Below are 24,890 nucleotides of genomic sequence, written 5' to 3'. Positions count from 1 at the left end.
CTGGCATCGAGTAAGTTATCTTAGGTTTGCCTATCGTAACTAACACAAAGTACCTCAGTTGCAATTATTGTGCTGCGTTTGCATTCGACTGGGAATCTAAGCAAATTAAGTAAATTTCTTGAAGCCAGCTGTGAGAAGTTGAGAACATTGGTGATATTTGAGGTCAATTATTACAATTATATAGGTGCTTTGACGCTCGTAAAGAGCAACACTGCTCAACGGCATAACTCCATAAAATTCTATTGCTTACCATTAACGCAGTCATTACGTGTCGCCGACTTTGAAGTGGGGCTAATAAGTGAATAGTGGTAGTAGATCAACGAGGAATGAGAGATGAGCTTAATTACAACACTCATGTAACATTCTCGGTGGGTTCTAGGTTATATTTATTCGTGTGGAGCGGCCCTGGTCCTTTGCGGCGCCGCCGTCACCTGTCATCCATCAGTCGGCGACAACGCGCATGCGCATACCGGCCGCCGCAGATTGCCCCGCGCCCGCGCCGCTCGCGGATTCAAATTTAACGGTACAAAGCGATCGGAACGCAACAAAACTGTAGCGGGCCGCATTCCGACCCGGAGCGAGTTAGACTACTTCTGATGACGAACACTCACAAAAAACTCATGCACCGCTGCTGGATTGTGATCACCAGCTCCGATGTTTAGCCTATTTCTGCTTATACGAATATGTCGGCTACGTAGCAAATGAGAAAATCTGAATACTTACATCATGTCATATTTTCATTAGACTATGTTTTTCCTCGTAATTATTTGCACTAAGTTTACCACTTTTCAAAAGTAATATGTAGTCAATCACTTTTTAAACTCCTAGTCCCTATCATATACTCTTGGATTATTCATGACGGAGATGTCGTTACATCCTTATACAGTTCCTAATAGACTAAATAGGCGCGCACTATTAAGCAATTAACGCTGTTTACAGAATAACCGCTTTCTGATCCTGGTAAAGTCCATAGGGTTTTTTCCGGGCCTATTACTTACCAGACTTTCTTACATGGGCTATCTAAGAGATAAAGTGTTAGTTCATCTTTGGCAGGAAAATAATTTGTCGAAAACGTGACATAGATGAAATTAACCTAAACAGCCGAATTGCTACAATGGTTTTTAGTGTATTTTTGCCTGTAAAAGGGCTCTTATGTGATTTATCAGAAGAAGTCTTTTTCTTTACCAACTATCTATAATGACCTCCCTGTATGCTCCAATACTACTAATAACAAATTCAATATTAGTGATAGATATTACGTTTATAATTTTATTGCAAAGAATATTTTAGCTCAATATATCTTAGGACTGACTTTGCAGATGAGAATGCAAGCTTTGCGTATCAAAAATAGATTACTAGTAATGATTCTTAATCATTTAAGTGAGCAATAATAGATACTGCACGACAAAGTATAGTTCGAAATACTTCGTACTATCAACAGTAACTGTAAGGCACATAAACAGACACAATTGAGCGTTGACATTGAGGCTGAACGTGGTCCCGGCGTGTCGCGTGTGACCCCCGCCGTGGCTCCGCATCAGTATGCCGGCATCCGCGCACAGCCCAATTGCCTGAATTAGCATACTTATACCCAAGCGCCGCCGAATTCGCCTTGTATCACCACTATCAAAGAAAACACCGACACCACGCCAAAACCTACCTAACATACCTCACAATAAAACTCATATTTATTCAACATTCAGATCAGTTTTATTGATGAGAGCATTGAATAAGAAACACCAATTTGAATCTTATTGTTAATTTACAAGGTATCTTTTACAGTGGGAGGTTAATTTTAAAAGTGTACATATTAGGATCGTCAGGCGTCGAACTCTGACCCGTCGGTAATGGGCGCAAATTGATCGCGGAGGCAAATTTTTCTAGTGATTATGCGGCACGATCATAAGATGAGCCGCTCGGTAGAGTGTTTGTTCCATGTCGGAATGTTCCACACAAATTGGCGAGGAATCAGCGCTTGTAGCGACTCGCTTTGTTTTATTTTGCATAATCAAGATTATGCAGATTGGTGTTTTGCATATTTTAAGATGCAATTGGTACAGTTGAACATGACTTAGTGTCTAGCATCATTTGCATTTCATACCATAAAATAACAACCACGAGCATATTTTTTATCACGCTTCAAAGATTTAATTATTAATGATTTCATCACAGTTAATAAATAATAGAAATAGTTAATTTATGCACCGTATTCACCGTTCTTTAATAAATCCAAGAAGAATACTAATCATCAACTGCATACAACAAAGTAGCGACGAGTAATGCTTAGAATTAGAAGGAAAATCACTTTCTGGAAAATCTAAGTTATGCAGGATGCAAATACTAATTAGTACTGTTTATTTTGCTCATTAGTGTATCATAAAAATGTCTGACGAATCAGTTGGAATGTTAACGACAACAAAACTGCTAGGAATTTGTTGAAAAACTAAATATCCGTGAATAAGAACTTTTAATTATAACATTTGTGGAAGTGGAGGTCGAGTCCGCTGCTCCACGGCTCCACTCTTGTTACGCGATGACGGGAAAAACATCACAGCATTATCTAATTAAACGTCCGATTGTGATGTTTCCCTTAATTGCTAGTTAACGATGTTTAATTGTTAACGTAACGCGGCCATGACACCGATTTGTATAATTTTATTTAATTGCTAGTTTGTCCGCACATTCTGAAATGTCGCTCGACTGTTGTAACGCCCCCTTCAGGATTATACTTCACGCAGTGTGCTAACTGTCATTCTGATTGTCGTGATAACGCTGGTCATGCTACTTGTCAATCGCACGAGGTCGCTTTACTTTGTCTATTTCTTACATGACTGAATTCCAAGATAATCCTATAATTTTTATTGTTTTCTTATCATCCTTTACAATCTACCATTTTGACTTAATAAATCACGATTGTTGCATACCAGAAGTAGGTACTAAAAGTACATGCTTCAGTAGTTATGAATATAATAGAGACGTTATTGAACGCGTAGTATAAAGTTGTAGCATTGTTCTGCTTCATTATGCCGTAGGCTGAGCGTAGTGAGTAGTGACGATGGATGCGTGTTGGTACTTAGCCGTGTAAAGTGTTAGTTATTGGTGTAAAACAACACCGAGGCGTCGGCGCGGGCGGGGCCTCGCTAGAAAGCTGCCAACATTACCGACGCTCCCACACACGCGACCGCCGCTCTATGATGAATTGCACGGAATGCTTCCAACATTTGCAATTTAATCGTTCACTATCAACAAATTAAATCAAAATCAAGGCGGTTTCTGACAGCATGAAGCATTGCCAATGCGTCTGAATTAGAGTTGCGTTGCGTATAATGAATGTAAAGCACGCGTAAGTGCCGTCGGTCCGCAACATGTCCGGTGCCCTTTACGTGCTAACAATGGACACAATTTACTTTCACGGTGTTTTTTTTGCGTGGGCCGCATCGCCTCCTACTTTCTCCTAATTAATGATAATTTAACCCCGTAACTGTACACGAGTTTTATCGGCGATAATGAACCTTAGCGCTGGGAAGGAACGGCGTCATGTCTATGAACTGCAACCTTTAGCGGTCAAGGACAAAGAAAGGAGGTACAATTTCTCCGCAGACATCGGCTCGCTATCAATTGACACGTACTTAGTATCGCTCGCCGCTATCCGCTGTTATTACTCAACGACTGTGAGCGTTTTAACTTGCTGTCTACGGAGACAGCGAAATTAGTTCTCATAAATGTCTGATACGAACGACATTTGTAACATACGTATGTTTAAATTCTTCGTTAAAGGAGTGTTTAGGGTGACATGTTGTAAATGCCAATAGCCTATTTAAGCCATCTGTTACGACGTGCAGCGACGACCGACAACCGACGCTTGTTGCGTGAAACATTGACCTTTTTGTTTTTCGATTGAACACCCACAAAATAATGTAGTTTAATCTTTGCAACATACTTACATGTGAAATATGCACGAATCATTTTAAAAATGATACAGAAATCTCTTAAAAGTACTTTTGTAACATTTTCAATGGATTTAAAATGTTCTATTCAGCGCATCGTGGACAAAAGACAGAATGTCTTTGTGTCGTTGCATTGAGAGACGCTACAATATAACATTCATATTTTGGATTTTGTATTGCAATATTTCTTATTGTGGCTACTAATAGATGCACTTACGAGTAAAGTAGATTGTATGTCTTTAGTACCCCTTGTAGAAAGTAATGAAGCTATAAAACACGTGTATTTCTGACCAATTTTGTGCCAAGGAAGGTATTAATCGCATTTAGCCTTTAACGCAATATTTCTACACTACCTATAAAATATCAGTAATTTTTAATATCACTTCTACAAAATGCAATGCTGTACTTTAAATGTCTTTAACAAAACGTACTATCCCACAATGGATAAATTGAACAAAATTTTAAACACTCCCCTACTATTCTTAATCGCAAAACTGTGCATTTAGTATATTTGTGTATCGTGCCAACAATAGCTGTCACATGTCACCCGGCGTCGCTCGTATATCCCTCTAATAACGCCGTGCTGTTTACTCTCGAATAAAATTTAACTCGGCATTTCTATTAGACGTGGTTTTACGTTCGTTCCTAGCGTCGCGTTATGAGTTTAATCATTTTGCCTTTAAGTTTTTATTATGTTGGCCAAGTTCCGTTGTTTGCTTGCATTTTATGTTACTTTTATTAATAATAATGCAAGTTGCCGACGTAATGAAAGGCTAAAAGTTTGAATTATCAAAACGGATCAAAACTTTACCGTTTCTTAAGGATTTTCATGATTTTATCGACTTTTGAAGTTCAATGAGCCGTCAATTGACTGTTGTTTTCAATATCTTGTAGATTTTTGTACCTACTCTATTATATCACTGTATATTGCTTGCGTGATTTAAAATTATAATAAGTTAATTAAGTAATACATAAATTGGGAAAAGTTACAGTAATTTGGAAGTAAATAACAAAGGGAAAAAAAAACATTAATGAGCTTCGAAACCGCCTGAATTCCTGTAAGTTAAAAATAACAGGAAAGACAAAATACATAAAAGACATCAACAATATCATTACAGAACACATTAGTGTAACAACTGGGTACAGTAGCCGTAGCGGGTATAGCGGGTATAGCGGGGGTACATCGGGTATACCTCTGACAAGCAATTTGGTGAAGTAACAACATTTCATACGACGTACCGGCGATGTTTGCTCTTCAAGTTTGCACTACCTCGGGGGCACAATTTAATTACCAAATGGAGCGTTTTTTTGTGACCCGTGGAGCGTGTAAACAGGGTCCGTAACGATGTGTGTGGAGGCCACTGGTATTCCTTTATGTCGGGACGGAATCCAAGCCTCAGGAACAGGTGGTACTCACCATTGATTGGGATTATTTAATTGCCATTGTGTGTTTTGTCAATCACGTTCCTTTGTTCTCTGATAGATAATTGGGCTCTTTTTAATTTTGGTTGTGTTTTGTTTTTGTTTTGGATCTTGATGGTAATGTTTTAGTTCGTAATGAGAGTTGGGTTTAAAGTAAATAAGGTGGTTAGTCTAGAAGCAATTTGACTTTAAGTCTTGTTATTGGTCACGAAAGATTTTCATGAAAATAGATATGGAAGTAATAACTTCCCTCCACTCCTCTTCTCTTGTGGTATTAAAAAAAAAACATGTGGAGTAACTTTGTTTGTTGTGTTGTGTTATGTTTATGCAAATCTTACCTAATTTTCTTGTGGATATTTGACGACCGTGCTTTTGCATGGTCTATGCTATAAACTCTCACTGAATTTCTACTTTGGCAACAGCAACACACCATCATATTTTATGCTACCATAGGAAAATAGAGTTAACTAAAAGCCCACGACTTTGTTCAAGTGTAAGTCTTCCGTTTTCCCAAAAAGTGTCACACAGTCACGTTTAGTTATAATATATGTGTTCACACAGATCTCACTAACTGGCAACACAAACGAGAGGTCCCTCGTTATTTTAAACAATTCGATAATGGCTCCCCCTGGCGGCCGTGATTGTGCGGCACAAAGGGCGCGCTCCCCTAATGAGTGTATAGTTCCTACAAGCTGCCTTGTATGCCGCCAGCGACGACTAACTACATCACGTTTCATTTATAATGAAAATTCTTCATTTTATTTTATTTTATATGGGTAGTTGTAGGTAAGTTTGGATTTGCTACTTGGCTAAGGGTAGTAATATAGAAATTACTTATCAGAAGTTTATAATTTGCAACTTTACTTAAATATGATTAAAGCAAGTACCCTTACAATAGAGGGTCAAAACGTAAATTTGTATTGACAAGCTTTTGATTTATGAGCAATTTTATATGACTCGGCGTTGCTAGAACTAACACTAACTAACACTGCTAGAATTAGACTAGAAATTTTTTTTAATCCCGTAAACCTATTGTCAAAAGTACATTCTATTCAAACTCTAAAGTGCTGTAATATTAAGGGGTCCCCTTATACCGCGGGGTAAGCATCTAAGCGCTGTACAATGTAAAGAGGGCGAGTTTCCACGCCGATATCTACATATGCAAATATCTGTACGTCATATCATATTGCGTCAGCGAATCAAACGGCTCGCCATCCAGTTGACACTTTAAACAGGCCGCGAGTGCCGGCAGTGCGCAGGCGTACCGCACACCTCAGCCAATCACGAGCCTCCGCGACATGTATGTAAATGTTCTATATTCAAATCAGTTTAAAATCAAACCGCGCATGCACGCGCCAAAGCTTTTTATTGGCGCTTTGCATACAAAGGGCTCTTTTAACGTCGCGATTTGACACACGCGGCCCTAAAAAATAAGGGGTTATTCTTTAGGGTTGTAACCCTTTTGCAGTCAACCCTTTTGGGCTGCAGCTGTTTTTTAAGTTAGTGTTGTGCCACGCGACGTGCGGATTTAACACATTTTTTGCTGTAAAATATTTTGGAGTGTTATAAAATAGTTTTAAAACTGATGTGTGAGTCGCACCTGGCTGTATTTGTCACCGGTGATTTATGATCGCGCGTGTTCATTGTTCAGTGAATTTAGTGTTTGGCGCGAGGATATAACGACTTGGCGGAATCAAAAGATCTTCTGTCAATTATCTGGAGTTTTGTATCAATTTGTATGAAGTAGTTTTTTGGGGTATGCAACGCTTGCTATTTAAAATTCAGCGGAACCGATAGTAATGACAATTGTATTATGAATACTGGGGTTAGAAGCACGTGATGCTACGCAAATTGTTTTATTTATTTTGCGTGCGATAGATAGGTTTGATAAACTGAGCTTTACTTTCGTTTATAGTCTATACCACTATCTCGCGTTGTTGTACGGTTAATAGTGTAAATATATTAGTAGCTGTCCGTACTGTGCCAATATTAATCAGGTTAAAACCTATGTATTATGTGGTGCACATAAAGGTGCGTCCACAAACAGCGCGCGACGTGGTGACACCTCGATCAGCTAATGTAACGGACACGGTATCGAGTTGCCATCATTATCACTATGACGCACACACTGTACTATATGGGAACATGTTGGTAATAAAGCTATGTTGATAGATGTTACTGGTAGCAAAGTTAAAATTAAAATTTTTTGATTGCCCCTTTTCTACATCTACACTTCTCTCTCCATCCCATGGTTGCCTGGAAGAGATTGCCTTGTGCGATAAGGCCGCCGATTGTTCATCAGTATGTTATTTATATTTAAGGTTTCTCTATTTTTATTTATTGTATTTTTACTGTGGACAATAAAGAGTTTATATTATTATATTTTTTAGCTCTACTTTACAATATTTGAACTTAAGTATAAGATTTCTACGGCAAGATCTGAACAAGGGTACAGAGTTGTAGGTACTCTGAATTAAAACCAAGTTAAAACAACTTATATTTGGAAATATCTTTTAGATCGTATTAGGTATTCACTAGTTGAAAGTATTAGTAGAGCTGTAATGTAATAAAATTTATGTCAAAAAGCTTCTGCCCACAAGTTCGTCCGCATGAATACATTTACCGGGGTAAAAAGTTATCCCTGTTAATCTAGGTTATAAACCATATGCGTACAAAATTTCATTAATCCCGTTGAGTAGTTTTGCGTGAAAGAGCAACAAACATACTTACATACAAATGTTTCCTGTTTATAATATTAGAATAGATAAGATTTAATGATAATTTAACCTCACTTCTTTATTAATAACTTAGTTCTAGCTCATAGTGACATAGTGGCAGGCTGTCAAAAGGTGGTTGTATTAGTGTAGCTAATATTTGCGCGGATCGTGTAGATATCTGATAATTGCGTCATTAACGTGTGGCGATACGTGGCGATGTGTGTGCGGTGTGCGGTTCATGTAGGAAATGAAATATCCGGCCATAGACCGACACACTGAGACAACTTCACGCACTGGGAATATTTCACGGTTTTTGATACTTAAACATAGACTAACGTAGGTTTGATGCAGGTTTGAGTTCTTAATAACTGTAGGTATTACAATAAAAAAAATGCTAAGCGCATAAACTGGGCTACTAAACTATAGTATACTTGTCTTTGGCGATAGAATATTAGTTTACTGTCATTAAAAGTTATAATGAACAGCTTAAAGAAAATGTCAAATATCTTGAACATTTTGATCATAGAAAGCCAGGAGCATAGGAGCTATCAAATGACATTATAAGCCTTCACATGAAAGAAGAAAATAAAAGTGATTTGTCAAAAAGGTACAACATTCTGAAGGCACAGTGAATAAACATCGTCGTGTGTGTAATGTTAGTTTTGTTAGTCGAACATCGGAAACGTCAGCGGAGGTTTTTTCCCAAAACACGATACAACGCAAATATGACAGTTTTTCTCGTATTTGCCTTCACTTTGCTATGTTTGTCTGAAATCATTTTAGTTCCTACTCGTTTCTGGTTACTACGGTGTTGATTTCAGACGAGAAGCATAGACATTTAGAACGGTAAATGTTGGTAAATGTTGGTAAATGTCAGTAAATGTCGGTAAATGTAATGGGTATCGTTTTGTCGCCAAGTCGGATTTAAGTGACGAGTTTTTCCTTATTGGGCGGCGTAACGTTACAATACAATACTGTTTTATTTACGAGTTCTATCAACACTTTGGTGAATCGTTTAATTTATTGCTTATCAAACAACACGATATGATTCTTTTGTGATAACCATTGAAATATCTTTGAAGCTTTTCGGACGACCGTTTGAAAAGTAAAACGATCATATCTCTTTTATTTTTGGTCAAATCACATCTGGCGTGTGTTTAGTTAAAGACAGTATGTGAAAATGGCTGCGCGATACTCGTAACATTAATAGTGTTAAGTAATTCACGATCATAATACGAGTAATTTGTGACTCGAAACTACATCTACATCTACATATCTTGAATATTAGGCCTTCAATATTAATGACTCCTATAAACATAATACATGCTTTGTTCATAACACGATAAAACTTACCTATTTATTCGGCAGCAAAACTCTCATTTGCCTGCAAACGATCAATAAAATTACCCATTCATACACGTACCCTCCTCCGTGGAGAGGCTGGGAGGGTGAGGGAGGGAGCAGCAACCCTTTCCCTCCCAGGCCATCCATCACCGGCGACTAGCGAAATGTATTTTAATCCAGTGCCCGTCGCTTCATGAAACGTGAAAAATGATCCCAGTGCGCACACACACAGACACACACGTACATGATGTGTGTGTTAACTGCTTGTGTGTATGTGTGAGGGTTATTGCGTTAAACGTTTAGGTAGCGTTTGAGAATGATAATGTATTTTGATACAAATGTTGGAAAAGTTATCAGCTTTGCCTGTCTATTTCGAGGATTACTACCTACTGTGTTTTAATTCGTGTAAACTCGTGAATATCATCCTAGTAGAGGCATAAGAAGGAATATGTAATTAAACAAAGACAAAGCAAGTCTTATGAAAATGTAGATCGTTTTAGCTACAGCTACATTGCAAAGGTATAAAGCAGTAGATTTGTTGATAACAGATTTTTCTACCGGCAAAACCTGATTACTTATTGCAGTCATAAACTGAGGAATATAGTTAAATATTTAATTTAATTTCAATTATTCAAATTTGAAACACTTTCAAAAAGTTCCATATCCTTTAGATATCCTAAAAATCGGTCTCATTTTGTCATCTGCCTTCTTTAAACATATATTAAGCATCATCCGTGAAATCTTCCACAGTTACAGTTCCCTCGGGGTGCCGTCAGTTCCTCCGCTACACTGATCATTAATCACACACAAATTGTTTAACATCCCTGATAGTCAGCCTCGCTGGAGCCAGTCATCCTCTATTGAAGCAACTGCCACTATCGGGAGTCGAACCCACTGACTCGCGCACTGAACGATGAACCATTGTTGCAGTTAAATGTTGGAAAATTTTCACGTCACTGTGAAGAGGCGGTTTTTTATGAAATATGGTATACATGCAACAGTTTTTTCGGTTAATGGACACACATGAATGATAAGAATATGGTTAACTTTAAGAAATATGATACAATATGCAACAGTTTTTTTTCGGTTACGTTTTATATGATACCAGGGATAGAGCTTTAGGATGAGAAATTATATTATTCGTTAGTTTTACAGCTTATGAATGAGAGTCGTATAAGCTGTCCAATACTTATTGGTAACCAAGTCTAAAACAGAATTCATGGAAACCTAGTTTTAGTATAATAGTTATTACTGCGAAAAATTGTTGAAAGAATATTAGGTTACGTTGGAAGGCTTAGGTCGAGTTGTGAGTGAGTGTGATTGAGTGTATGTATTTATCATCATCATCATCATCTCAGCCGGGAATCTTCCACTGCTGGACGAAGGCCTCCCCCATCGAGCGCCAATAGGACCGGTCCTGGTCATGTATTTATGAATGACTAAAATACAGCTCTTAGTCAAGAGAAGAGACTACTTTTGGATTTAGTTTATTCGCATTTCAGATGCAGTAGTCGTTTGGGTAACTTTCAGAATTGTTGTCAATTCAAAATTACTGCTTTTATTAAGCAGGGACATTTGAAATGAAATAAGATGATCGAAAAGATATTCGAAAAGCAATTCTATTACAGTATCTTCAATATTCATACGCTACTTTATAAGGTTTTGATATTTTATGACTTAATAACGGTGAGCAGTGGAGTTGACCCCGCGCATGTGACGTCACACTCATAACACTCATTGTTTGATAGCGTCGTTATGCCTATCTCCCGGATTGCTAAAACATCTGTCCCGGAAAATTCACTCTCCAAGCGTTTATCGGCTCCTCGAGGGTAGATAGAGAAAAAACTGCAATAACGCGGTGTCATAACAAAGACGCCGCCGCCGCCCGATAATACTATGATTAATACCCGGCGTTATCTGGAGAGTGCAGGCCTCGCCCGCCCTAAGGAAACCGCACACCGATGCCTTGACCAAACGACTTAACAACCACACTTGCTGGAATAAATTTCAACTCTATGAAGGAGGTATAAAGTTGAAAGTGTAATGTGAAAGTGCCTGTTTAAGGTATTCTCCGGACCCGACATAAGAGTTACGGATTTCGCATAATGCATATTATATTCGTGCGGGGGTGGCTGTGAGGGTGCGCAGCGGTGAGGAGGACGCGGGGGTGAGGCAGGGGAGACGCGGGGGAGTGCGGGACAGGCGCGGAGGGACGGGGGGCAGGCAGGGGGGGGGGACAGGACCGCGTGACCGCACGTCTTTTGCACGCGACAAGCTCTCGACATTTTTTTATTATTATTGTGCTTCGATGGAATTTATTCCGCCAAGGGTCGGTAATAGAATAGTGGGCACGCTCGTTTTGGCCCTAATAGCGATTTTGAATATCATTTTTAAATCACATAATGGAGTGTACTCGCCTTTTTAGAGTTAGTTTTAAGGGCGAGGGTCGTCCTCTATGAATGTGTTATCATAACACGTGGATTTAACAACATTTTAGGGATGAATGAACTTTAATTTCAATGTTGATTGAATTAGTTTATTACATTACACATTTCCTATCTAATTTAAAATAGTGTCAAACTTTGGATACTCAAAATACTGGACATGCACATACCCATTGTAGAGACAGTAGTTTTAGCTTAATTTATCTCTTAATCATCATACTTATACCTATGAACTGTGGAATGGCTACACTATGTTCACCCAACTTTGCGTTTATCAATTCAAAGTGCATCTTATTAGCGAACTCTTCTACCACAATAAATGTAGCCCGCTATTTACAAAGTTTAGCTAACCAGTCCGCACCAGTACACCACCGACCAGCGAGAGCCCGAGCGGTACCGATACGAACCACAAATATAATTACTATAATTAATTTCACGGCCCGCCGGCCACAGATTAAACAAACGATTAATAGTTCGCCCATAACCAATGTTAATCTTAGCCTTCACGGGCAGGTGGCGCTAGTGGCGCATTGTCAATAATACCCGGCCGTTATGAGGAATGTCTGGCGAGTGCAGCGGGAGGGTGTAATTATACACGGCGTGGGGGGGACGGGGGGACGGGGTGGTTGTCCCCCTGTCGCCCCCCGCGCTGTCATATGCACTCATATTTATGTTAATTGTAGGTGTTGTGGTATGGGCGATGTAATGCTTCAGTTTTGTATAGAATATTGTAGATTTATTGTTAAGGATTTTATTAATGAAATTTTACACTGGTAGGAAATTTTATGCCCATGCTGAACAAGCATACGATTCGCGACAGCAGAGGAATCGTAATTTTTAGGAAGAAATAGTGCTTGACATAAGCGCTTTTGACGTATAATAGATAGTGAAAGTAGGGATGTACCGCCCCTGGCCAAATTATTAGACGCACTGTAGTTTTTTGAATGATTAGTATTATATACTAGTTTTTATGTAGTATTTTTGTATTTTCACATAAATAAAATAGTTAGTTTATTAAAGAGATTTGTTTTATACTTCGTATTTGTATTAATTTTAAGGTATGGCAATACTTTGTTCAACTTTAGAAAAACGAACGTAAGTAAGTCCAAACCTGTTCTAGTCGCGTTTGCGCGCGTTTTTGAGTTGCGGATATATTTTTGTGACTTTATGCGCTGTGTTATTTGTTTCGTAGTTTTAAGCTATGCAGTTATTTGTTTATTTCGGTGCACAGTTTAAATAATCGATAAAAGCATTTCAACATGGGTAAAAAAGGCGATTTTTCACCACGTAAAAGAGCTGAAGTAAAGGCCTTCGTGGATGCTAACATATTCTCAAACCGAGAAATATCACGAAGACTGAAGATTTCTGAAGCTAGTGTACGTCGCATAAAGAAGGAAATTGAGTCAGGGGAGGAATTGAGCCCCAAACGAAAGAAGAGATGCGGCAGAAATCCTATTTTAACTCGAAGGTCAGAAAGATGTTTAAAGAAAATATGCCTGGAAAACCGATTTGCCACCACGAAACTAATAACATCGCAACTCTAAGAAGCTAATGTCAATACTTCTGAGCGCAGTGTTAGAAGGAAATTGAATGATTTAGGTTTTAAGGCCTGCCGCCCTGCCAGGAAACCCAAGTTAACAGCTGCAATGAAGGCAAAGCGACTGAAATGGGCCAAACAGTGGTGTGATAAAGATGTGGACTTCTGGAGATCGGTAGGATGTTATTATTTCATCAGAAGTGGTACTTTTTATAATTCTCTATGAAATTAAGCAAGAGTATGTGCTACTCTTGATGTTTATGTTATTTTTTTTCTATTGTTTTCAGGTCTGCTTTAGTGATGAAAGTACATTTGAAATTTTACAAACCAAAACTCAATTTGTGCGGCGTCGTCATGGAGAAAAGTTTTATCCTGACTGTGTCCTACAGACTGTAAAGCATCCTACAAAAGTTATGATTTGGTCAGTCATCAGTTGCAAGGGTACTAGACGTCTGTACGTGGTAAATGGCATGATGAGACAGGATCAGAACAAAGAAGTCTTACAAAATCGATTGATTCCACAGCTCCAAGAGCGGTTTCCAAATGGAGAACCTTTCACTTTTATGCAAGACGGAGCTCCCTGTCACGCAGCTCGGTCTGTCAAAGCATATTTAGCAGAACAAAACATCCCTCTGTTGGATTGGCCAGGCAATAGCCCCGATATGAATCCAATTGAAAACGTGTGGGAGCTCGTGAAAAGAGATGTGGCTGAAGATGTGATCATTAACAAAACCCAGGTCTTAGAAAAGATCATACATGTGTGGAATCATCATCCTCGAATGCAGAAGATGGTACAGTCATGCATTAATAGTATGCCACGCAGAATAAAAGCTCTCATAGCGGCTAAAGGTGGCCCAACAAAATATTAAAATTTAGTCAAATTCATTTACTTTATTTTCAATGTCTAATAAATTCATTTTTTTTCTATAGTATGATGTTTTATTTATGTTGAAAAGTGAGATAAATAGGTGAATAATAAAAAAAATTACACTATATCTAGCAAAAACCATAGATCTGTATAATATGACCTGATAATTAACATTTAATATAAAATGTTATAGTGCGTCTAATAATTTGGCCAGGGACTGTATTTTCTAGGCTTTTTAAACATTCTGTATATTCTGCGCCTGATTTCTCATTTAACCTTTGTTCTTTGTCCACAGGTACTGCATTGTACACAAAATGCTACGATACGCTGATTCTAGGAATGAATTTAACAAACTTAAATATTATTTTAAACAGCTTTGTTTAGAATAGTCTGAAATATTGAATTTAAGGTAATGAACACTTAGAAGCAGGTAAGGTTTATCAAAAATCTAAGTTTATATTATTTGTTGGAAATATATATTTTTAAAGGGTATACACAAGAATTTAAGGCTGTAAACCACAAACCTACGAATAGTACACATATTTTTTGGGATATATTTATTGGGACCAAAATCAGAGTTTTTTTTTGTAGAAACCTACTAATTTTACTTTCATCATACAATAATTGAATATTATGTTACGACTGCTTTATAAGACATCCATGACGGACTTGTGGCCCTTTTATTTGCACATAGAGATTTGATATTAAATAATATAACTTGTATTACTTATATTTAAGCACATAATTTATCTATGTAACTTTCAAATGTTTCAGGCAGGGTGAATTGTGCTACGACGTAGCAATATGATGAGCGCTACGCGCTACGTGACTGCTACGACACATGCTACGGAGCTAAAAAATGGTGCTATCAGAACAAGGTAAGTTTGCATTTTTCTGATTTTATTTTAATTACTTACATATTTTACGTTTATTCTGCTGAAAAAGGGGCAAATGGTCAACAGTCTTGACAAAAATCTTGTAGGCGAATGATTCCAATGAGTTGAGATGTTTTTTCAAGAAGGGCATTTTGGCATGAAAAGTTTGATTGATTAAATGTATTTAATTTTTAACGATAACTAGTTAAATAGTTTTTGTTGTAAGCAACAAGTGCATTGCTCATTAGCAATAAGTGCATTGATCTGATGACGTCACGTGGTGTACACGTTCCATAGTAAGTCATATTCACAAGTATCACACGTCGATGGCGCGTCTATACGTCTTCTCTGCACGCCCAAGTGTGTGTGATGTCGCTAACTCTCCTGTACAAAACGACCACTGTAACTAGACCCCTCACGGCCGTTATAAACCCGCCACGTTTGAACACTTACAATGACGGGAGAGAGGCGCGGCAGTTCAAGTTATACTGGTAATGGATCGTACATATTTCTGCAATTGATTAGGCGGGGGTGGTTGCCATGGCGACGGGCTGCAGCGCCGCCGCCCGCCCCCGCCCCGCACCCCGCGAACACCCCGCTGCGCCCCGCGACAACACTCATTGTGCAGAATAAGTTATGTTCGCATTGACACATTACTTTATAAGTTAGAATATCATGAAGTGAAAGAGATTTATAGAGGTTTCTACGTGAATCATTTTTTTACTTTAATTATTGAACACTGTATTAAGATGTAAATATTTGACATTGAAACATACGAAAGTAAAAATAAAGTTTAATATTAAATAATCATATTCCGTACAAGTAGTTCTATTGATCTGAGAATTTTATTACAAAGTTTATACGATTATGTAGATGTACACTAATTATAGTTAGGAAACATAAACTCGTTCGTTTCTATGGTGCAGGAATCTAAACTATTTGAATTAAATAGATGATTTACTCAAACATTACATTACATTATGGTTCTTAAACCACCTGTTCCTAGGAAAAACGTTTTTTTTTTTAATTTAAAGAACCTTAATTTTAAATAGGTTAGCTAGATTATTCAGTACAGCAGATAGGTGTATCGTAACCTCGCACGTATCTATCAGCTATTCATAAAGGTAAGGCCAGTTCCAGTGAAATCGATCACACACACACACACACACACACATACTGTAGGTAGATTAATAAGTCAGATTACCTTCTCAGTGATAACCTTCGCAGTTCGGACTGGAAATTAAAAATATCGATCGGTTCGCTTTTGAAGTCTTGAAGGCTATTAAAACGTAGTGTTTCGTTTTAAGATAGTAAGTGCGCTATAAAGAGTAGAGTGTAAAAAAAGATGAATGAAAGTGATATTAATATTTTTTTTACAGTAATCTCCTCCTAACTAATATTCGGATACAATGGTCAGTTTCGTTAAAACTAGCTAACTGCGTAGGACTCTGTTTAAAATATATCCTTGTTAAATATGTGTAGACATTATGCTCACTTGCTTCGTTTTCATTCTAATCGTAAGAAGTAATTTTTTAACAAATTCAAACACATTTTACTTTTAACTAACTCAAGGTATTTACAGAACTTTGAAAAGAAATAGCACATTTGAATAACAGTGGGGTACATAAAACACAACAAAAAAACAGAAAACCGGTCTGTTTCACCTAATATGTTAGCAAACATACATACGAGAACAGCTAACGTTCTCACCCCATTGTTCCACAAGTATCTCTGCAAATCCTAAATCTAAGAATGCAATAAACGAACACGAAATATTTTCAATCAGAGCGGAAGCAATTCAGTACCTGGCTCTAACTGCCTCTTGTAATTGCCAGTATAGCCCGTATAGCCCCGTATTGCCCGTATTGCCGCCCATATTGTCTGGCAACCTCTAAAATAAGTCCGGAAGCCGGTTTCAAGTTAATTTACTCGCTGGAGGCTAATCCCGCGCCTAATTATTGCACCCGCCCTGTAGGGGGGCACCTGCCGCACACGCTATTGATTCAATGATCCGCGCTTTGTCAAGTACCTTCATTTAGTTTTAGTCGTGTGCCTCGTATATTTGGCGTTTAAAGATGAGAAACACTTGGCTATTTTAGAAGTTATTGAGCTAATTTGTTCGAATAGTAACTTGTTTGATTTGTTATTTTTAATTAATAAAATTATGTGGAAAGATGAAAAATTCCCTCAAAATAAGAGGTGACGAAAGTTTTCATTTCAATACTTAAATCAGAGGCGTTAAAAAGTTAAGACTTGAAAGGTACGCCTTTTTTTTGCGTTGCCATTTTCTATGCATTACTACTAATGTACAAAAACTGAACATTGAAATATGGTTCCATAATAACACTAGTTACAGTTAAACAGTTGTAATTAGGTACAGCTCCGATAATATTCAGTTACATAACTGAATAGAGAAAGAATAGTTTCATGTAAAGTTGTGGCGAAGTTCTCGGAAGCTAAATATGATTCTATTAATAGATGGCGGTCTGTGATATAATTATCACGGAGATAATGAATGGGACTTATTCTGAGAATTGTTTCTTGATATAAAGGCTTTTTGTTAGTATTATATTAGTAAGGCGCTGTGCGTTTACTTAAACCTAGCTCTTACCCGCGAATCCGTGTGTAGTTATTTGGCTTATTATCCTAAGATTTTTGGGACAAAAACTATCCTGGATCCTTTCTCGGATCTTAAACTATCTTTGTCCAAAGTTTCATCTAAATTGGTTCAGTATGTTAGGCGTGAAGAAGAGCCAGATAAAAGTTACTTTCGCATTTGTATAGTTAGTAGAATATCGTGAAGGATAACACAGTCGTGACTACCAACTAACAACAAGCGAATTTACTTTTGAAACTAGGTACTAATTAACAGTTATTAATTTAATAATAAAGAGCTCCTTTTCTCAGTATCGAAATATAATGAATAAATGATCTTTAATTTAAATGCTTAACAACACGTAATTGCAATCGTGCGAAAGATACTAGTTACAAATGAATTTAGTTAATGATTCAGGACTCAAGAGTCAACAATCTAATTTTATTTTTAATGTGTGGTATTCAAATCTACGTTGTTTTGACCCTGAATACATAGTAACTATAGTACGTATACCGAACATTCTATTTGCATAGTTCGTATACATCTTAAAGCTAAGACACTGTGAGTAAATCCTTCCTTTATAAGCTAGAGCTATCCTCTCATTAAAGCTAAACACCTAATACAATCACGACATAACGATTACCGATATTATTTGTACACTTACCAGCATAAAAGTGTTTACACTCTCACAGTTCTAACACAATATATTTTCAATTAATGCTAAGAAAATAATTCTATTGCGATAAATATACTTCTGTGTCGGTCAATGTGTCGGCTTGCCCATGCCAATGTTATTCGTCAGTAGTATGTTTGCTAAATAAAACTGTAGTATGTTCATTTAAAGTGAATGTAACGGTCATATCCTATCAACTGAATGTTGTATTCTTTCATACTACAAAAAGAAAGATATTTTGGTGATTTGGAGCCGTTCCATACTTGTGACCGATTAGTTTCTGGATTTCGAGTAACTTGAATGTCACTGTGTACTCAAAGTAAACGGTATTCATTTTGTTTAAACAAGTCATTTGCATTTTTGGAGATAGATTGAATGAGGCGAGATTCGTAATGTGATAGAATATTCTAATTTCTGCTCACGAGTGTAGATAGTGTCCGGACCTACCATAACGCCGCGCCGAGTGCTGCGAGAGGCTTAATTACGCCGCCCCGGACCGAGGGGGGGTGAGGTGACCCTCGCCGGGGGTGCGGGGGACGGGCGCGAGGGGGGGGGGCTGTGACGTCGGGATCTATGCATAGATGTGTTTGGGTTCACAGATCTGTTTGTTTTGCCACTATGCTTATTGTGACGATACATCGGCCGTAGTAATCCGATCGTGTTTTGTTATAATGAGTTCCTTTGTTTATAATTCTGGTTATTAATTAGCAGGTTATGTCTAGCTAATTAATGATTTATTACTGAGTACATGCAATTTTAATTTAATATAATGAAAATTTTAAGTTTCTCTTTCCTCTATTAATATAAAAACAGCATTTTAAAAACACTTATTTTATCAAATACACTTACAGGAATACAATATAAACTCGATGACAAACGCTTACATATAATTTAAATATATATTTTATCTACAATAACAACATAACAATTTTAAATTTACATAAAAAAACGTGTCCTGGCAACCCTTTTTTACATACTGTGAAAGTTAACACCCCTTTCACGTATGCAAAGAAGGGGATGTTATCTATTTAAATTGTTTACAAGTTTGAAGGGGTTGTGTAACCCTATTTGAATAATGTGTTTATGTAAAATAGGGTTATTTAAATAAGATTTTTTATACCTAAGTCTTGTCGAGGGGACGTGAAAGTGTATGTAATTGAATACAATTACATGACACTTCTTATTTATTATGAAGCTTTATAAAAAAGTGTGAATGTTATCTTTGGTTATTCTTTTGCAGTGAATACATTAACAATAAATATACAATAAAAAGTACTGACAGTTTTTTTATCTTAATGATCTAACTTTTTTAAGAATTTAAATATTACAAAGCAAGTTAGACGTAACATATGAATATTGAATTCCCACGGTATCCCTAACAATAAAGAAGACGTTATTCGTAGAAAAAACTACAAAAACAAACTGTTATTCATCGTCACGAAACTCTCTCGTTTGCAGAATACAAGTAACAATACAAAACTACCCTCGCCCTTTCTTACGCCAGACGAATGCAGATATCTCTCCCCTAATGAGCCGCCCTCATCAGCTTATGCAAATAATCAACCCCCTAGCACCGGCTAGGGGTGGAATTAGGGGTGCATCGATCGAAGATGCAAACATGCATAATGTATGCAACTACCCTCAGAGCGCATAACGTTGCAACATCAATCTTCATTTGGTGATAGTTTTTGTGACAAAATGTGCATAATTTATTAATATATTGTGTACTGTGCATGGCAAGATTTTGCTTTGTAAAAAGCTTTTGTTAATTTTGTGAATATTGAGCGGGATATATTCGAGTATTGTTATTTTATTCGTTTAGTTTTTGATGCACTTCGTGGAGTCTACCCGTTAAAGTCTTCGACTGAGGAAGACTTTATCTCACTTGATTTGACTCGGCGATTTGTGTCAATGGCAGTTTCCGACATGATTGACTCAAAACGGAGAGTCGTCGTTAATTGCTAACAAACGTCGGCGTATAGGCAACTTTTGTATGAAGATTCATTAAGACAATTTTCCATCGTTAGATAACCTGATTCATAACAGAATTGTTATTTCATTAATAATATAGTTGCGGGAATTTTTTTCTAGAATACCTACTAGTTATCTTTCTATGAAATATTTTTGCTAAGTCGGATTTACTCAATCTCTTAATGTTATAAGTTAACGATTACTTTACTTGCTATCAAATATTATACCTTATACGGTAATTACGAACCTACATGTTAGCTTGCATTACTTGAAGTTTTAGCGCCGGCTACAATGGCCGTGGTCGCAAGCTGATAGCGATACAGCCATAAACTGTACGCGTTAATTCCCGCATTAAATAATAATACATGTTTGAAAGATATATATATAACGACTTAATTGTTAATAATTATACATTAACACCGTAAATATAGATACTTTATGTGTACATTATAACATTTTATGAGAGGGATAAGATGAAATAAAAACGTTTTTTACAAAAATAATACGTAATTACATCGAAATGACAGTTGGTCCCAGATTAGACTGTGCTGTTTCTTAGGCACCTATATAAAGTCATCTACACTAAGTACTAAATATAAAATTACCATTAAGTAGTTATTTAAAAATAGAACTAATAATGAAAAAGTAACAAAAAACACCAACTTCTTTTAATCTCTGCATCATCCCAAGGTAGACTAGCAGAAAATGCCAGACATGAAGTTTTAAATAATAAATTTTACATAGGAACTGATCACACATATGTAGCAACATTATAGTTAGGAATAAACCGAAAGTTTTCTGTAGTAATAATTACCAATACACCCAATCATGGTGAAACAAGGTGTTATAATGTTATTTAAAAGGTTGCGAAGATAATACACTACTTTGTTACAATGTGTATTTTAAAATAACATTGTAGCGACAGGTGCTTTCATTTAAAAAGTAGATTCAGTTGAGATCTTTATTATAATTTAATTGGTACACTTAATGGAGCAATCATGTATTATCTAGGCTATAAGTACAAAGTAAAATTTATATTTAAAACAGGTTTTGTTCGCCGCTCTATAAATAAATGCTCTACCCCTAAATATCGGTGGAATATTTGTCTGAGATCTTGTGTGTAAACAAAAAGTCTAATTAGTTCATCGGATGTAATAAAATGAATACTATATACTAATACTATATACTAGTAATCCATAAATTTATTTGAGCAAAATTTCATTTTACAATTTTGTACGTTATTGTAGTTTTGGCTAAACGTTAATATAATAACAGTAGAACTTAACCAGGTAGTCAGTTGTTTCTTTGAAGTCAGTTAATAGTTTTAACTACACATATTAGAACTTAACCTAGCCTGTTATTCAGCTGTTTCTTTCATCCGATTCTTTGTAATATTTAGTATCTAGTTATCCATTTTTAATGTGCGTATTATGTGTGTTGTACTGTACACTATATACAGTGTATGCAGGTGTGTCGTTTGTGTATGAGCGATAAACGTCGTCACTCACGGCCAGTTACGTCGGTCTATAAGCCGAGGTAGGGCCGGTACTCAACGATCAATCTCTACTAAGCAGATAGTTTATAGCTGATTGTTCGCCGATACAGGGCCTGGGTGTTCCAGATAATATTAATGCAACGGTGCATTCATTTGAGGGAAACATTCAGAATGTTTTTTGGGGAGCGAATGCACGAATAAGTACAAACTATTTTTTTTACTTTGGTATGGATTGAAAACGTTATCTGTGATTATAATAACACCAGCTTTTACTGGAAAGTAGAAATTTATCGAGCTAAAAAATTTACCTATTTGATAAACATTTTTCATAAATATTAGCGACTTTACAATATCATATGCTAATTTGAAAGGCTAGTTTAAACCGCAAACAGTTTGCGCAAAAACTTCGCCTCATGTAATTACATCCTATTGAAGCGACTACAAGTTCAATCTTTCATAAAGCGCTATAATAATAAATTGAAGTGCATTTTACAGCGCGGCTCCGCTCCGCCTCGCGCCGCCTCGCGCCGCCCCGCTCCGCTCCGCTCTCGCTTTATTAAATGTACTTTATTAGTGTTTAACGCCGATCCGATATTGGACGCAGTTTATAGTGGGTTTACTGCGTTTTAAGGATTACATTGGTAATGAGGCGTAATTAAGTGTCACACGTTGCGTCGATCGTACTGCGAGGTTGTGGGAACTTTTTAATATGTTAGTTAAATTATACGTATAGCACAATATATAACGCGCTTTTCCACATTGTTTATAATGAAGATGTGTGACCATCCACTTGCCTCAGTTAGCCCTGTAAAACCAAACTAAAATGAACTAAACGCCATTATTAATCATAGACATTAACATAATATTTTTGACTAACTGATGGATCTTAAACGCTCCTCTCTCTAAGTTAACTAAAAATACTTGACTAAGACTTTATTGCTTTTATAAGGATAATTATATAAAACCGCGGTGTCAGTGTGCGAACCTTTAGGTACTTAAAACAGTCTTACTAACAATAAGCTTTTAAATATACACCAAAAAGACTTATTTTTTGGAAACTGTGTGACAATACAGCGATACACGTGACAATCACAAAGGCATGTTATTGTACAATAATTCGGCGCGTGCGTCTGTGTCGTGTGTCGTGTGTCGTGTCGCTCGGTGTCGCGCGACGTCGCCCGCCGTCGTCCGCCGCGTCGTCGGAGCGCGGAACAAATCAAAATCAAAATCAAAATCAAATCATTTATTCATTTAGGTCAAATATTGACACTTATGATAGTCGTTACAATTACTGAATCTACCACTAGCTCGGAAAGGGGGTAGAGCCTTATGAGAAGAGCTAGCGAGAAACTCACGGCCACTCTTTTCAATCGCCAAAAAGTTTTACAATGTGGTTGATACAATAATTGATCATGCGAGGAGCTGCCAACAATCAGCGATATAGACTAAACGTCAATTAAGTTAAATGAACATAGCTAGGTTATTTATTAGTCTCTGATCATACCGTATGTTGGGAGCACCTACTAGCATGTGATAATAAGAATATGGGCAGCAAGTGAGCACTCTGGTTGTGAACATTATAAAAGAAAAAAGTGACAGTTTTATGAATAACATCAAATTGTACGTAACATCACCTATTTGCATCATTAATTGCCCATATTTTACAATATTTAGACCTACTGCTACTGAGTTTATACAATTTATAGCAAAGTTCCCTAATTTCAAAGAATCCTAATCAAGCGAGCGACTAATCCCAAGAGCTATTGTCGTTTAGATACTCATCAATTCTGTAATAAGCTTTCCTAACGAGATGTTCCTTAACAGCAACTTTGAATTTTGGCAGGGGTAAATCCATGATGTGCTTTGGAAGCTTGTTGAAGAAACGAATGCCGAGACCTACAAACGAATTGTGCACCTTGTGTAAACGATGATGGGGACCTACTAATTTGTGTCTGTTTCTAGTGTTGTAATTGTGTCTATCGCTATTTGTTGCGAAAGTCCCTAAATTTTGTTTTATATACAACAAGTTTGCAAGCACATACTGTGATGACACCGTCAGTATCCCTATCTGCCCAAAAAGCTCTCTCAAGGAGTCTCGCGCTCCTAAACTATAAATTGCACGGATAGCTCTTTTTTGAAGGACAAAAATAACATCTATATCAGCAGCCTTACCCCACAGTAATATACCGTAAGACATGACGCTGTGAAAATAACTAAAGTAAACCAGTCTTGCCGCATCCACACCAGCAAACTGTCTTACTTTTCTGATTGCGTACGCGGCGGAGCTGAGTCTCCCCGAGAGATGCGCTATTTGAGTGCCCCATTGGAGCTTGCTATCCAGACTGATACCTAAAAAAGTTGCCGAATCTACCAAATCGATAGTTTGCCCATTTACGACTATGTTAGTACCTAAATTCCTCGCGTTGGGCATAGTGAACCTAATGCACTTAGTTTTGTCAGAATTTAATAACAGATTATTACAAGTGAACCAGTTGTGGACCTGTTCAAGAATACTATTGATATCAATAAAACAAGACTTCGAACGATCTACTTTAAAAATGAGTGAAGTGTCATCTGCAAATAATATAATATCACATAAGTCCTGCACCTGAAAGGGGAGATCGTTTATATATACGAGAAAAAGAAACGGACCGAGTATCGAACCCTGAGGCACGCCGAGAGAAACAGCTGAACCTGAAGACCTTACACCATTGATATCTACTCGTTGAATCCTATTACTCAAATATGACGCAAGTAAATCGAGCGCTGTATCCCTAATTCCATAGTGGTTTAGTTTCCTAAGGAGCGTATTATGTTGGACACAGTCAAATGCTTTGGAGAGATCGCAGAACACCCCAATGGCGTCCTGGGATGTCTCCCAAGCATCATAGATATGCTTGACGAGCGAAATACCTGCATCGATCGTTGACCTACCCTTTGTGAAACCATACTGTTTACCATGAAATAGCTGATTCGAGTTAAAGTGACTTTCGAGCTGCTC

At 37.2% G+C, this 24,890-nt stretch overlaps 1 long non-coding RNA gene across 2 annotated transcripts in view; it reads left to right on the top strand.

The window, feature by feature from the left end:
* LOC142975307 (uncharacterized) overlaps nucleotides 1-24,890 on the top strand; it is a 51,443-nt gene that overhangs the window by 14,256 nt on the left and 12,297 nt on the right. Inside the window, exons 1-3 of one of the 2 annotated variants that reach the window (XR_012959605.1) lie at nucleotides 6,994-7,125; nucleotides 14,575-14,688; nucleotides 15,054-15,157. This is a non-coding gene — a long non-coding RNA (uncharacterized LOC142975307). Of the gene's footprint in view, nucleotides 1-6,993; nucleotides 7,126-14,574; nucleotides 14,689-15,053; nucleotides 15,158-24,890 lie in introns of those variants that run through there. The other variant, XR_012959604.1, reaches the window with a different exon arrangement.

The sequence above is a fragment of the Anticarsia gemmatalis genome, chromosome 9, assembly GCF_050436995.1.
Source record: "Anticarsia gemmatalis isolate Benzon Research Colony breed Stoneville strain chromosome 9, ilAntGemm2 primary, whole genome shotgun sequence".
NCBI lineage: Eukaryota > Metazoa > Arthropoda > Insecta > Lepidoptera > Erebidae > Anticarsia > Anticarsia gemmatalis.
This window is presented reverse-complemented; position numbering and strand designations above follow the sequence as displayed.